We start from the raw sequence: 14763 nt of genomic DNA on the forward strand, positions 1-14763 counted from the left end.
TGGTATGCAAGGGGTCGGCATAAAAACATGTAAAATGAAAAGTAATAATACTGCTATGACTGTTATACAACCAATTGTCTTCCTGTTGTCGGGCAGGTCAGATAGTGCGGCCCCCCTGGTGTGGATATGAATAACTTGATGATGTTACGTGAATCAGTTCTGTGATATCTTTTTCCGTCAACCATTGTCTCACAAAGGGCATAGACCAGCGCTGCACGAAGTCCAAATGTACGCATCATACCATGCATGACACCAGCAGTATAATTTCGATTCAATTTGGCGATACGATTCAGCAATACCCTCAATTAAACATGAGTAAGAATCACTGGATTTCCTTGACCAAATGCATCTTGGTTATGAATATTCTTCATGGATGTTTCTGAGTAAATATTTGAATTCCCTCCTTCTAGGATCATGCATCCGTCTAAATGACAACTAGGTTGTCCAAAAATGGTGGGTATTGTTTCGCTTGAATCACTTGTGATGAGGAAGTGTTCTTGCTTAGATAAATAATTGGAATGTTTATTTCACATGAACCACGTGGATCGATTGCTGAGAATGGATTAAAATTAGCCTCTAGTGACACCATGCCACAATCAGGATGGCCGAGTGGTCTAAGGCGCTGCGTTCAGGTCGCAGTCTCCCATCGAGGCGTGGGTTCGAATCACACTTCTGACAGCATGATGCTCTTTTGTGAATTAACAACAATTTTATGTTTTGTGATTTCAATTAAACTTAGCTATCGCAATAGAATTGAGAAATATTCGATAATGGAACAAGGAAAGAAAGTTTGGTGGATATAAATATGAGAAAAACAAAAGTCACACACAAAGAGTGATTGAGAGCATTACATATTTTGTATGGAGGGAAACAATGCAAAAAATCACGTTGGTATGCAAGGGGTCGGCATAAAAACATGTAAAATGAAAATTAATAATACTGCTATGACTGTTATACAACCAATTGTCTTCCTGTTGTAGGGCAGGTCAGATTGTGCGGCCCCCCTGGTGTGGATATGAATAACTTGATGATGTTACGTGATTCAGTTCTGTGATATCTTTTTCCGTCAACCATTGTCTCACAAAGGGCATAGACCAGCGCTGCACGAAGTCCAAATGTACGCTTCATACCATGCATGACACCAGCAGTATAATTTCGATTCAATTTGGCGATAAGATTCAGCAATATCCTCAATTAAACATGAGTAAGAATCACTGGATTTCCTTGATCAAATGCATCTTGGTTATGAATATTCTTCACGGATGTTTCTGAGTAAATATTGGAATTCCCTCCTTCTAGGATCATGCATCCGTCTAAATGACAACTTGGTTGTCCAAAAATGGTGGGTATTGTTTCGCTTGAATCACTTGTGATGAGGAAGTGTTCTTGCTTAGATAAATAATTGGAATGTTTATTTCACATGAACCACGTGGATCGATTGCTGAGAATGGATTAAAATTAGCCTCTAGAGACACCATGCCACAGTCAGGATGACCGAGAGGTCTACGGCGCTGCGTTCAGGTCGCAGTCTCCCCTGGAGGCGTGGGTTCGAATCCCACTTCTGACAGCATGATGCTCTTTTGTGAATTAACAACATTTTCTGTTTTGTGATTTCAATGAAACTTAGCTATCGCAATAGAATTGAGAAATATTCGATAATGGAACAAGGCAGGAAAGTTTGGTGGATATAAATATGAGAAAAACAAAAGTCACACACAAAGAGTGATTGAGAGCATTACATATTTTGTATGGAGGGAAACACAATGCAAAAAATCACGTTGGTATGCAAGGGGTCGGCATAAAAACATGTAAAATGAAAAGTAATAATACTGCTATGACTGTTATACAACCAATTGTCTTCCTGTTGTCGGGCAGGTCAGATAGTGCGGCCCCCCTGGTGTGGATATGAATAACTTGATGATGTTACGTGAATCAGTTCTGTGATATCTTTTTCCGTGAACCATTGTCTCACCAAGGGCATAGACCAGCGCTGCACGAAGTCCAAATGTACGCTTCATACCATGCATGACACCAGCAGTATAATTTCGATTCAATTTGGCGATACGATTCAGCAATACCCTCAATTAAACATGAGTAAGAATCACTGGATTTCCTTGATCAAATGCATCTTGGTTATGAATATTCTTCACGGATGTTTCTGAGTAAATATTGGAATTCCCTCCTTCTAGGATCATGCATCCGTCTAAATGACAACTAGGTTGTCCAAAAATGGTGGGTATTGTTTCGCTTGAATCACTTGTGATGAGGAAGTGTTCTTGCTTAGATAAATAATTGGAATGTTTATTTCACATGAACCACGTGGATCGATTGCTGAGAATGGATTAAATTTAGCCTCTAGTGACACCATGCCACAGTCAGGATGGCCGAGCGATCTAAAGCGCTGCGTTCAGGTCGCAGTCTCCCCTGGAGGTGTGGGTTCGAATCCCACTTCTGACAGCATGATGCTCTTTTGTGAATTAACAACAATTTTCTTTTTTGTGATTTCAATGAAGCTTAGCAATCGCAATAGAATTGAGAAATATTCGATAATGGAACAAGGCAGGAAAGTTTGGTGAATATAAATATGAGAAAATCAAAAGTCACAAACAAAGAGTCATTGAGAGCATTACATATTTTGTATGGAGGGAAACACAATGCAAAAATCACGTTGGTATGCAAGGGGTCGGCATAAAAACATGTAAAATGGAAATTAATAATACTGCTATGACTGTTATACAACCAATTGTCTTCCTGTTGTAGGGCAAGTCGGATAGTGCGGCCCCCCTGGTGTGGATATGAAGTAACTTGATGATATTACGTGAATCAGTTCTGTGATATCTTTTTCCGTGAACCATTGTCTCACAAAGGGCATAGACCAGCGCTGCACGTCGTCCAAATCTACGCTTCATACCATGCATGACACCAGCAGTATAATTTCGATTAAATTTGGCGATAAGATTCAGCAATATCCTCAATTAAACATGAGTAAGAATCACTGGATTTCCTTGATCAAATGCATCTTGGTGATGAATATTCTTCACGGATGTTTCTGAGTAAATATTGGAATTCCCTCCTTCTAGGATCATGCATCCGTCTAAATGACAACTTGGTTGTCCAAAAATGGTGGGTATTGTTTCGCTTGAATCACTTGTGATGAGGAAGTGTTCTTGCTTAGATAAATAATTGGAATGTTTATTTCACATGAACCACGTGGATCGATTGCTGAGAATGGATTAAAATTAGCCTCTAGAGACACCATGCCACAGTCAGGATGACCGAGAGGTCTACGGCGCTGCGTTCAGGTAGCAGTCACCCCTGGAGGCGTGGGTTCGAATCCCACTTCTGACAGCATGATGCTCTTTTGTGAATTAACAACATTTTCTGTTTTGTGATTTCAATGAAACTTAGCTATCGCAATAAAATTGAGAAATATTCGATAATGGAACAAGGCAGGAAAGTTTGGTGGATATAAATATGAGAAAAACAAAAGTCACACACAAAGAGTGATTGAGAGCATTACATATTTTGTATGGAGGGAAACACAATGCAAAAAATCACGTTGGTATGCAAGGGGTCGGCATAAAAACATGTAAAATGAAAAGTAATAATACTGCTATGACTGTTATACAACCAATTGTCTTCCTGTTGTCGGGCAGGTCAGATAGTGCGGCCCCCCTGGTGTGGATATGAATAACTTGATGATGTTACGTGAATCAGTTCTGTGATATCTTTTTCCGTGAACCATTGTCTCACCAAGGGCATAGACCAGCGCTGCACGAAGTCCAAATGTACGCTTCATACCATGCATGACACCAGCAGTATAATTTCGATTCAATTTGGCGATACGATTCAGCAATACCCTCAATTAAACATGAGTAAGAATCACTGGATTTCCTTGATCAAATGCATCTTGGTTATGAATATTCTTCACGGATGTTTCTGAGTAAATATTGGAATTCCCTCCTTCTAGGATCATGCATCCGTCTAAATGACAACTAGGTTGTCCAAAAATGGTGGGTATTGTTTCGCTTGAATCACTTGTGATGAGGAAGTGTTCTTGCTTAGATAAATAATTGGAATGTTTATTTCACATGAACCACGTGGATCGATTGCTGAGAATGGATTAAAATTAGCCTCTAGTGGCACCATGCCACAGTCAGGATGGCCGAGCGATCTAAAGCGCTGCGTTCAGGTCGCAGTCTCCCCTGGAGGTGTGGGTTCGAATCCCACTTCTGACAGCATGATGCTCTTTTGTGAATTAACAACAATTTTCTTTTTTGTGATTTCAATGAAGCTTAGCAATCGCAATAGAATTGAGAAATATTCGATAATGGAACAAGGCAGGAAAGTTTGGTGAATATAAATATGAGAAAATCAAAAGTCACAAACAAAGAGTCATTGAGAGCATTACATATTTTGTATGGAGGGAAACACAATGCAAAAATCACGTTGGTATGCAAGGGGTCGGCATAAAAACATGTAAAATGAAAATTAATAATACTGCTATGACTGTTATACAACCAATTGTCTTCCTGTTGTAGGGCAAGTCGGATAGTGCGGCCCCCCTGGTGTGGATATGAAGTAACTTGATGATATTACGTGAATCAGTTCTGTGATATCTTTTTCCGTGAACCATTGTCTCACAAAGGGCATAGACCAGCGCTGCACGTCGTCCAAATCTACGCTTCATACCATGCATGACACCAGCAGTATAATTTCGATTAAATTTGGCGATAAGATTCAGCAATATCCTCAATTAAACATGAGTAAGAATCACTGGATTTCCTTGATCAAATGCATCTTGGTGATGAATATTCTTCACGGATGTTTCTGAGTAAATATTGGAATTCCCTCCTTCTAGGATCATGCATCCGTCTAAATGACAACTTGGTTGTCCAAAAATGGTGGGTATTGTTTCGCTTGAATCACTTGTGATGAGGAAGTGTTCTTGCTTAGATAAATAATTGGAATGTTTATTTCACATGAACCACGTGGATCGATTGCTGAGAATGGATTAAAATTAGCCTCTAGTGACACCATGCCACAGTCAGGATGGCCGAGTGGTCTAAGGCGCTGCGTTCAGGTCGCAGTCTCCCCTGTAGGCGTGGGTTCGAATCCCACTTCTGACAGCATGATGCTCTTTTGTGAATTAACAACAATTTTCTGTTTTGTGATTTCAATGAAGCTTAGCTATCGCAATAGAATTGAGAAATATTCGATAATGGAACAAGGCAGGAAAGTTTGGTGATTATAAATATGAGAAAAACAAAAGTCACACACAAAGAGTGATTGAGAGCATTACATATTTTGTATGGAGGGAAACACAATGCAAAAAATCACGTTGGTATGCAAGGGGTCGGCATAAAAACATGTAAAAATGAAAATTAATAATACTGCTATGACTGTTATACAACAAATTGTCTTCCTGTTGTAGGGCAGGTCAGATAGTGCGGCCCCCCTGGTGTGGATATGAATAACTTGATGATGTTACGTGAATCAGTTCTGTGATATCTTTTTCCGTCAACCATTGTCTCACAAAGGGCATAGACCAGCGCTGCACGAAGTCCAAATGTACGCTTCATATCATGCATGACACCAGCAGTATAATTTCTATTCAATTTGGCGATACGATTCAGCAATACCCTCAATTAAACATGAGTAAGAATCACTGGATTTCCTTGATCAAATGCATCTTGGTTATGAATATTCTTCACGGATGTTTCTGAGTAAATATTGGAATTCCCTCCTTCTAGGATCATGCATCCGTCTAAATGACAACTAGGTTGTCCAAAAATGGTGGGTATTGTTTCGCTTGAATCACTTGTGATGAGGAAGTGTTCTTGCTTAGATAAATAATTGGAATGTTTATTTCACATGAACCACGTGGATCGATTGCTGAGAATGGATTAAAATTTGCCTCTAGTGACACCATGCCACAGTCAGGATGGCCGAGCGGTCTAAGGCGCTGCGTTCAGGTCGCAGTCTCCCCTGGAGGCGTGGGTTCGAATCCCACTTCTGACAGCATGATGCTCTTTTGTGAATTAACAACAATTTTCTGTTTTGTGATTTCAATGAAACTTAGCTATCGCAATAGAATTGAGAAATATTCGATAATGGAACAAGGCAGGAAAGTTTTGTGGATATAAATATGAGAAAAACAAAAGTCACACACAAAGAGTGATTGAGAGCATTACATATTTTGTATGGAGGGAAACACAATGCAAAAAATCACGTTGGTATGCAAGGGGTCGGCATAAAAACACGTAAAATGAAAATTAATAATACTGCTATGACTGTTATACAACCAATTGTCTTCCTGTTGTAGGGCAGGTCGGATAGTGCGGCCCCCCTGGTGTGGATATGAAGTAACTTGATGATGTTACGTGAATCAGTTCTGTGATATATTTTTCCGTGAACCATTGTCTCACACAGGGCATAGACCAGCGCTGCACGAAGTCCAAATGTACGCTTCATACCATGCATGACACCAGCAGTATAATTTCGATTAAATTTGGCGATAAGATTCAGCAATACCCTCAATTAAACATGAGTAAGAATCACTGGATTTCCTTGATCAAATGCATCTTGGTTATGAATATTCTTCACGGATGTTTCTGAGTAAATATTGGAATTCCCTCCTTCTGGGATCATGCATCCGTCTAAATGACAACTAGGTTGTCCAAAAATGGTGGATATTGTTTCGCTTGAATCACTTGTGATGAGGAAGTGTTCTTGCTTAGATAAATAATTGGAATGTTTATTTCACATGAACCACGTGGATCGATTGCTGAGAATGGATTAAAACTAGCCTCTAGTGACACCATGCCACAGTCAGGATGGCCGAGCGGTCTAAGGCGCTGCGTTCAGGTCGCAGTCTCCCCTGGAGGCGTGGGTTCGAATCCCACTTCTGACAGCATGATGCTCTTTTGTGAATAAACAACAATTTTCTGTTTTGTGATTTCTATGAAGCTTAGCTATCGCAATAGAATTGAGAAATATTCGATAATGGAACAAGGCAGGAAAGTTTGGTGAATATAAATATGAGAAAAACAAAAGTCACACACAAAGAGTGATTGAGAGCATTACATATTTTGTATGGAGGGAAACACAATGCAAAAAATCACGTTGGTATGCAAGGGGTCGGCATAAAAACATGTAAAATGAAAATTAATAATACTGCTATGACTGTTATACAGCCAATTGTCTTCCTGTTGTAGGGCAAGTCGGATAGTGCGGCCCCCCTGGTGTGGATATGAAGTAACTTGATGATATTACGTGAATCAGTTCTGTGATATCTTTTTCCGTGAACCATTGTCTCACAAAGGGCATAGACCAGCGCTGCACGACGTCCAAATGTACGCTTCATACCATGCATGAAACCAGCAGTATAATTTCCATTCAATTTGGCGATAAGATTCAGCAATATCCTCAATTAAACATGAGTAAGAATCACTGGATTTCCTTGACCAAATGCATCTTGGTTATGAATATTCTTCACGGATGTTTCTGAGTAAATATTGGAATTCCCTCCTTCTAGGATCATGCATCCGTCTAAATGACAACTAGGTTGTCCAAAAATGGTGGGTATTGTTTCGCTTGAATCACTTGTGATGAGGAAGTGTTCTTGCTTAGAAAAATAATTGGAATGTTTATTTCACATGAACCACGTGGATCGATTGCTGAGAATGGATTAAAATTAGCCTCTAGTGACACCATGCAACAGTCAGGATGGCCGAGCGGTCTAAGGCGCTGCGTTCAGGTCGCAGTCTCCCCTGGAGGCGTGGGTTCGAATCCCACTTCTGACAGCATGATGCTCTTTTGTGAATTAACAACAATTTTCTGTTTTGTGATTTCAATGAAGCTTAGCTATCGCAATAGAATTGAGAAATATTCGATAATGGAACAAGGCAGGAAAGTTTGGTGATTATAAATATGAGAAAAACAAAAGTCACACACAAAGAGTGATTGAGAGCATTACATATTTTGCATGGAGGGAAACACAATGCAAAAAATCACGTTGGTATGCAAGGGGTCGGCATAAAAACATGTAAAATGAAAATTAATAATACTGCTATGACTGTTATACAACAAATTGTCTTCCTGTTGTAGGGCAGGTCAGATAGTGCGGCCCCCCTGGTGTGGATATGAATAACTTGATGATGTTACGTGAATCAGTTCTGTGATATCTTTTTCCGTCAACCATTGTCTCACAAAGGGCATAGACCAGCGCTGCACGAAGTCCAAATGTACGCTTCATATCATGCATGACACCAGCAGTATAATTTCTATTCAATTTGGCGATACGATTCAGCAATACCCTCAATTAAACATGAGTAAGAATCACTGGATTTCCTTGATCAAATGCATCTTGGTTATGAATATTCTTCACGGATGTTTCTGAGTAAATATTGGAATTCCCTCCTTCTAGGATCATGCATCCGTCTAAATGACAACTAGGTTGTCCAAAAATGGTGGGTATTGTTTCGCTTGAATCACTTGTGATGAGGAAGTGTTCTTGCTTAGATAAATAATTGGAATGTTTATTTCACATGAACCACGTGGATCGATTGCTGAGAATGGATTAAAATTAGCCTCTAGTGACACCATGCCACAGTCAGGATGGCCGAGCGGTCTAAGGCGCTGCGTTCAGGTCGCAGTCTCCCCTGGAGGCGTGGGTTCGAATCCCACTTCTGACAGCATGATGCTCTTTTGTGAATTAACAACAATTTTCTGTTTTGTGATTTCAATGAAGCTTAGCTATCGCAATAGAATTGAGAAATATTCGATAATGGAACAAGGCAGGAAAGTTTGGTGATTATAAATATGAGAAAAACAAAAGTCACACACAAAGAGTGATTGAGAGCATTACATATTTTGCATGGAGGGAAACACAATGCAAAAAATCACGTTGGTATGCAAGGGGTCGGCATAAAAACATGTAAAATGAAAATTAATAATACTGCTATGACTGTTATACAACAAATTGTCTTCCTGTTGTAGGGCAGGTCAGATAGTGCGGCCCCCCTGGTGTGGATATGAATAACTTGATGATGTTACGTGAATCAGTTCTGTGATATCTTTTTCCGTCAACCATTGTCTCACAAAGGGCATAGACCAGCGCTGCACGAAGTCCAAATGTACGCTTCATATCATGCATGACACCAGCAGTATAATTTCTATTCAATTTGGCGATACGATTCAGCAATACCCTCAATTAAACATGAGTAAGAATCACTGGATTTCCTTGATCAAATGCATCTTGGTTATGAATATTCTTCACGGATGTTTCTGAGTAAATATTGGAATTCCCTCCTTCTAGGATCATGCATCCGTCTAAATGACAACTAGGTTGTCCAAAAATGGTGGGTATTGTTTCGCTTGAATCACTTGTGATGAGGAAGTGTTCTTGCTTAGATAAATAATTGGAATGTTTATTTCACATGAACCACGTGGATCGATTGCTGAGAATGGATTAAAATTAGCCTCTAGTGACACCATGCCACAGTCAGGATGGCCGAGCGGTCTAAGGCGCTGCGTTCAGGTCGCAGTCTCCCCTGGAGGCGTGGGTTCGAATCCCACTTCTGACAGCATGATGCTCATTTGTGAATTAACAACAATTTTCTGTTTTGTGATTTCAATGAAGCTTAGCTATCGCAATAGAATTGAGAAATATTCGATAATGGAACAAGGCAGGAAAGTTTGGTGAATATAAATATGAGAAAATCAAAAGTCACACACAAAGAGTGATTGAGAGCATTACATATTTTGTATGGAGGGAAACACAATGCAAAAAATCACGTTGGTATGCAAGGGGTCGGCATAAAAACATGTAAAATGAAAATTAATAATACTGCTATGACTGTTATACAGCCAATTGTCTTCCTGTTGTAGGGCAAGTCGGATAGTGCGGCCCCCCTGGTGTGGATATGAAGTAACTTGATGATATTACGTGAATCAGTTCTGTGATATCTTTTTCCGTGAACCATTGTCTCACAAAGGGCATAGACCAGCGCTGCACGACGTCCAAATGTACGCTTCATACCATGCATGAAACCAGCAGTATAATTTCCATTCAATTTGGCGATAAGATTCAGCAATATCCTCAATTAAACATGAGTAAGAATCACTGGATTTCCTTGACCAAATGCATCTTGGTTATGAATATTCTTCACGGATGTTTCTGAGTAAATATTGGAATTCCCTCCTTCTAGGATCATGCATCCGTCTAAATGACAACTAGGTTGTCCAAAAATGGTGGGTATTGTTTCGCTTGAATCACTTGTGATGAGGAAGTGTTCTTGCTTAGATAAATAATTGGAATGTTTATTTCACATGAACCACGTGGATCGATTGCTGAGAATGGATTAAAATTAGCCTCTAGTGACACCATGCCACAGTCAGGATGGCCGAGCGGTCTAAGGCGCTGCGTTCAGGTCGCAGTCTCCCCTGGAGGCGTGGGTTCGAATCCCACTTCCGACAGCATGATGCTCTTTTGTGAATTAACAACAATTTTCTGTTTTGTGATTTCAATGAAGCTTAGCTATCGCAATAGAATTGAGAAATATTCGATAATGGAACAAGGCAGGAAAGTTTGGTGATTATAAATATGAGAAAAACAAAAGTCACACACAAAGAGTGATTGAGAGCATTACATATTTTGTATGGAGGGAAACACAATGCAAAAAATCACGTTGGTATGCAAGGGGTCGGCATAAAAACATGTAAAATGAAAATTAATAATACTGCTATGACTGTTATACAACAAATTGTCTTCCTGTTGTAGGGCAGGTCAGATAGTGCGGCCCCCCTGGTGTGGATATGAATAACTTGATGATGTTACGTGAATCAGTTCTGTGATATCTTTTTCCGTCAACCATTGTCTCACAAAGGGCATAGACCAGCGCTGCACGAAGTCCAAATGTACGCTTCATATCATGCATGACACCAGCAGTATAATTTCTATTCAATTTGGCGATACGATTCAGCAATACCCTCAATTAAACATGAGTAAGAATCACTGGATTTCCTTGATCAAATGCATCTTGGTTATGAATATTCTTCACGGATGTTTCTGAGTAAATATTGGAATTCCCTCCTTCTAGGATCATGCATCCGTCTAAATGACAACTAGGTTGTCCAAAAATGGTGGGTATTGTTTCGCTTGAATCACTTGTGATGAGGAAGTGTTCTTGCTTAGATAAATAATTGGAATGTTTATTTCACATGAACCACGTGGATCGATTGCTGAGAATGGATTAAAATTTGCCTCTAGTGACACCATGCCACAGTCAGGATGGCCGAGCGGTCTAAGGCGCTGCGTTCAGGTCGCAGTCTCCCCTGGAGGCGTGGGTTCGAATCCCACTTCTGACAGCATGATGCTCTTTTGTGAATTAACAACAATTTTCTGTTTTGTGATTTCAATGAAGCTTAGCTATCGCAATAGAATTGAGAAATATTCGATAATGGAACAAAGCAGGAAAGTTTGGTGAATATAAATATGAGAAAATCAAAAGTCACACACAAAGAGTGATTGAGAGCATTACATATTTTGTATGGAGGGAAACACAATGCAAAAAATCACGTTGGTATGCAAGGGGTCGGCATAAAAACATGTAAAATGAAAATTAATAATACTGCTATGACTGTTATACAGCCAATTGTCTTCCTGTTGTAGGGCAAGTCGGATAGTGCGGCCCCCCTGGTGTGGATATGAAGTAACTTGATGATATTACGTGAATCAGTTCTGTGATATATTTTTCCGTGAACCATTGTCTCACAAAGGGCATAGACCAGCGCTGCACGACGTCCAAATGTACGCTTCATACCATGCATGAAACCAGCAGTATAATTTCCATTCAATTTGGCGATAAGATTCAGCAATATCCTCAATTAAACATGAGTAAGAATCACTGGATTTCCTTGACCAAATGCATCTTGGTTATGAATATTCTTCACGGATGTTTCTGAGTAAATATTGGAATTCCCTCCTTCTAGGATCATGCATCCGTCTAAATGACAACTAGGTTGTCCAAAAATGGTGGGTATTGTTTCGCTTGAATCACTTGTGATGAGGAAGTGTTCTTGCTTAGATAAATAATTGGAATGTTTATTTCACATGAACCACGTGGATCGATTGCTGAGAATGGATTAAAATTAGCCTCTAGTGACACCATGCCACAGTCAGGATGGCCGAGCGCTCTAAGGCGCTGCGTTCAGGTCGCAGTCTCCCCTGGAGGCGTGGGTTCGAATCCCACTTCTGACAGCATGATGCTCTTTTGTGAATTAACAACAATTTTCTGTTTTGTGATTTCAATGAAGCTTAGCTATCGCAATAGAATTGAGAAATATTCGATAATGGAACAAGGCAGGAAAGTTTGGTGAATATAAATATGAGAAAATCAAAAGTCACACACAAAGAGTGATTGAGAGCATTGCATATTTTGTATGGAGGGAAACACAATGCAAAAAATCACGTTGGTATGCAAGGGGTCGGCATAAAAACATGTAAAATGAAAATTAATAATACTGCTATGACTGTTATACAACCAATTGTCTTCCTATTGTAGGGCAGGTCGGATAGTGCGGCCCCCCTGGTGTGGATATGAAGTAACTTGATGATGTTACGTGAATCAGTTCTGTGATATATTTTTCCGTGAACCATTGTCTCACACAGGGCATAGACCAGCGCTGCACGAAGTCCAAATGTACGCTTCATACCATGCATGACACCAGCAGTATAATTTCGATTAAATTTGGCGATAAGATTTAGCAATACCCTCAATTAAACATGAGTAAGAATCACTGGATTTCCTTGATCAAATGCATCTTGGTTATGAATATTCTTCACGGATGTTTCTGAGTAAATATTGGAATTCCCTCCTTCTAGGATCATGCATCCGTCTAAATGACAACTATGTTGTCCAAAAATGGTGGGTATTGTTTCGCTTGAATCACTTGTGATGAGGAAGTGTTCTTGCTTAGATAAATAATTGGAATGTTTATTTCACATGAACCACGTGGATCGATTGCTGAGAATGGATTAAAATTTGCCTCTAGTGACACCATGCCACAGTCAGGATGGCCGTGCGGTCTAAGGCGCTGCGTTCAGGTCGCAGTCTCCCCTGGAGGCGTGGGTTCGAATCCCACTTCTGACAGCATGATGCTCTTTTGTGAATTAACAACAATTTTCTGTTTTGTGATTTCAATGAAACTTAGCTATCGCAATAGAATTGAGAAATATTCGATAATGGAACAAGGCAGGAAAGTTTGGTGGATATAAATATGAGAAAAACAAAAGTCACACACAAAGAGTGATTGAGAGCATTACATATTTTGTATGGAGGGAAACACAATGCAAAAATCACGTTGGTATGCAAGGGGTCGGCATAAAAACATGTAAAATGAAAATTAATAATACTGCTATGACTGTTATACAACCAATTGTCTTCCTGTTGTAGGGCAGGTCAGATTGTGCGGCCCCCCTGGTGTGGATATGAATAACTTGATGATATTACGTGAATCAGTTCTGTGATATATTTTTCCGTGAACCATTGTCTCACAAAGGGCATAGACCAGCGCTGCACGACGTCCAAATGTACGCTTCATACCATGCATGAAACCAGCAGTATAATTTCCATTCAATTTGGCGATAAGATTCAGCAATATCCTCAATTAAACATGAGTAAGAATCACTGGATTTCCTTGACCAAATGCATCTTGGTTATGAATATTCTTCACGGATGTTTGTGAGAAAATATTGGAATTCCCTCCTTCTAGGATCATGCATCCGTCTAAATGACAACTAGGTTGTCCAAAAATGGTGGGTATTGTTTCGCTTGAATCACTTGTGATGAGGAAGTGTTCTTGCTTAGATAAATAATTGGAATGTTTATTTCACATGAACCACGTGGATCGATTGCTGAGAATGGATTAAAATTAGCCTCTAGTGACACCATGCCACAGTCAGGATGGCCGAGCGGTCTAAGGCGCTGCGTTCAGGTCACAGTCTCCCCTGGAGGCGTGGGTTCGAATCCCACTTCTGACAGCATGATGCTCTTTTGTGAATTAACAACAATTTTCTGTTTTGTGATTTCAATGAAGCTTAGCTATCGCAATAGAATTGAGAAATATTCGATAATGGAACAAGGCAGGAAAGTTTGGTGAATATAAATATGAGAAAATCAAAAGTCACACACAAAGAGTGATTGAGAGCATTACATATTTTGTATGGAGGGAAACACAATGCAAAAAATCACGTTGGTATGCAAGGGGTCGGCATAAAAACATGTAAAATGAAAATTAATAATACTGCTATGACTGTTATACAACCAATTGTCTTCCTATTGTAGGGCAGGTCGGATAGTGCGGCCCCCCTGGTGTGGATATGAAGTAACTTGATGATGTTACGTGAATCAGTTCTGTGATATATTTTTCCGTGAACCATTGTCTCACACAGGGCATAGACCAGCGCTGCACGAAGTCCAAATGTACGCTTCATACCATGCATGACACCAGCAGTATAATTTCGATTAAATTTGGCGATAAGATTCAGCAATACCCTCAATTAAACATGAGTAAGAATCACTGGATTTCCTTGATCAAATGCATCTTGGTTATGAATATTCTTCACGGATGTTTCTGAGTAAATATTGGAATTCCCTCCTTCTAGGATCATGCATCCGTCTAAATGACAACTATGTTGTCCAAAAATGGTGGGTATTGTTTCGCTTGAATCACTTGTGATGAGGAAGTGTTCTTGCTTAG

The 14763-nt window shown here is 39.8% G+C and overlaps 11 non-coding genes across 11 annotated transcripts; all 11 read left to right on the forward strand.

The window, feature by feature from the left end:
* The first annotated feature begins 5046 nt into the window (after nt 1-5046).
* TRNAL-CAG (transfer RNA leucine (anticodon CAG)) lies at nt 5047-5129 on the forward strand. The gene has a single exon. It is a non-coding gene; the product is annotated as a tRNA-Leu (tRNA).
* Nucleotides 5130-5938: 809 nt separating this feature from the next.
* Nucleotides 5939-6021, forward strand: TRNAL-CAG (transfer RNA leucine (anticodon CAG)). Its single transcript has one exon. It is a non-coding gene; the product is annotated as a tRNA-Leu (tRNA).
* An 809-nt stretch (nt 6022-6830) lies between these two features.
* Nucleotides 6831-6913, forward strand: TRNAL-CAG (transfer RNA leucine (anticodon CAG)). The gene has a single exon. It is a non-coding gene; the product is annotated as a tRNA-Leu (tRNA).
* An 809-nt stretch (nt 6914-7722) lies between these two features.
* TRNAL-CAG (transfer RNA leucine (anticodon CAG)) lies at nt 7723-7805 on the forward strand. Its single transcript has one exon. It is a non-coding gene; the product is annotated as a tRNA-Leu (tRNA).
* Nucleotides 7806-8613: 808 nt separating this feature from the next.
* On the forward strand, nt 8614-8696 carry TRNAL-CAG (transfer RNA leucine (anticodon CAG)). Its single transcript has one exon. It is a non-coding gene; the product is annotated as a tRNA-Leu (tRNA).
* An 808-nt stretch (nt 8697-9504) lies between these two features.
* TRNAL-CAG (transfer RNA leucine (anticodon CAG)) lies at nt 9505-9587 on the forward strand. Its single transcript has one exon. It is a non-coding gene; the product is annotated as a tRNA-Leu (tRNA).
* An 809-nt stretch (nt 9588-10396) lies between these two features.
* On the forward strand, nt 10397-10479 carry TRNAL-CAG (transfer RNA leucine (anticodon CAG)). Its single transcript has one exon. It is a non-coding gene; the product is annotated as a tRNA-Leu (tRNA).
* Nucleotides 10480-11287: 808 nt separating this feature from the next.
* TRNAL-CAG (transfer RNA leucine (anticodon CAG)) lies at nt 11288-11370 on the forward strand. The gene has a single exon. It is a non-coding gene; the product is annotated as a tRNA-Leu (tRNA).
* An 809-nt stretch (nt 11371-12179) lies between these two features.
* On the forward strand, nt 12180-12262 carry TRNAL-CAG (transfer RNA leucine (anticodon CAG)). Its single transcript has one exon. It is a non-coding gene; the product is annotated as a tRNA-Leu (tRNA).
* Nucleotides 12263-13071: 809 nt separating this feature from the next.
* Nucleotides 13072-13154, forward strand: TRNAL-CAG (transfer RNA leucine (anticodon CAG)). The gene has a single exon. It is a non-coding gene; the product is annotated as a tRNA-Leu (tRNA).
* An 807-nt stretch (nt 13155-13961) lies between these two features.
* Nucleotides 13962-14044, forward strand: TRNAL-CAG (transfer RNA leucine (anticodon CAG)). The gene has a single exon. It is a non-coding gene; the product is annotated as a tRNA-Leu (tRNA).
* The last annotated feature ends 719 nt before the right edge of the window (nt 14045-14763 follow it).

The sequence above is a fragment of the Lampetra planeri genome, chromosome 24, assembly GCF_965212315.1.
Source record: "Lampetra planeri chromosome 24, kcLamPlan1.2.h2, whole genome shotgun sequence".
NCBI classification, from domain to species: Eukaryota; Metazoa; Chordata; class Hyperoartia; order Petromyzontiformes; family Petromyzontidae; genus Lampetra; species Lampetra planeri.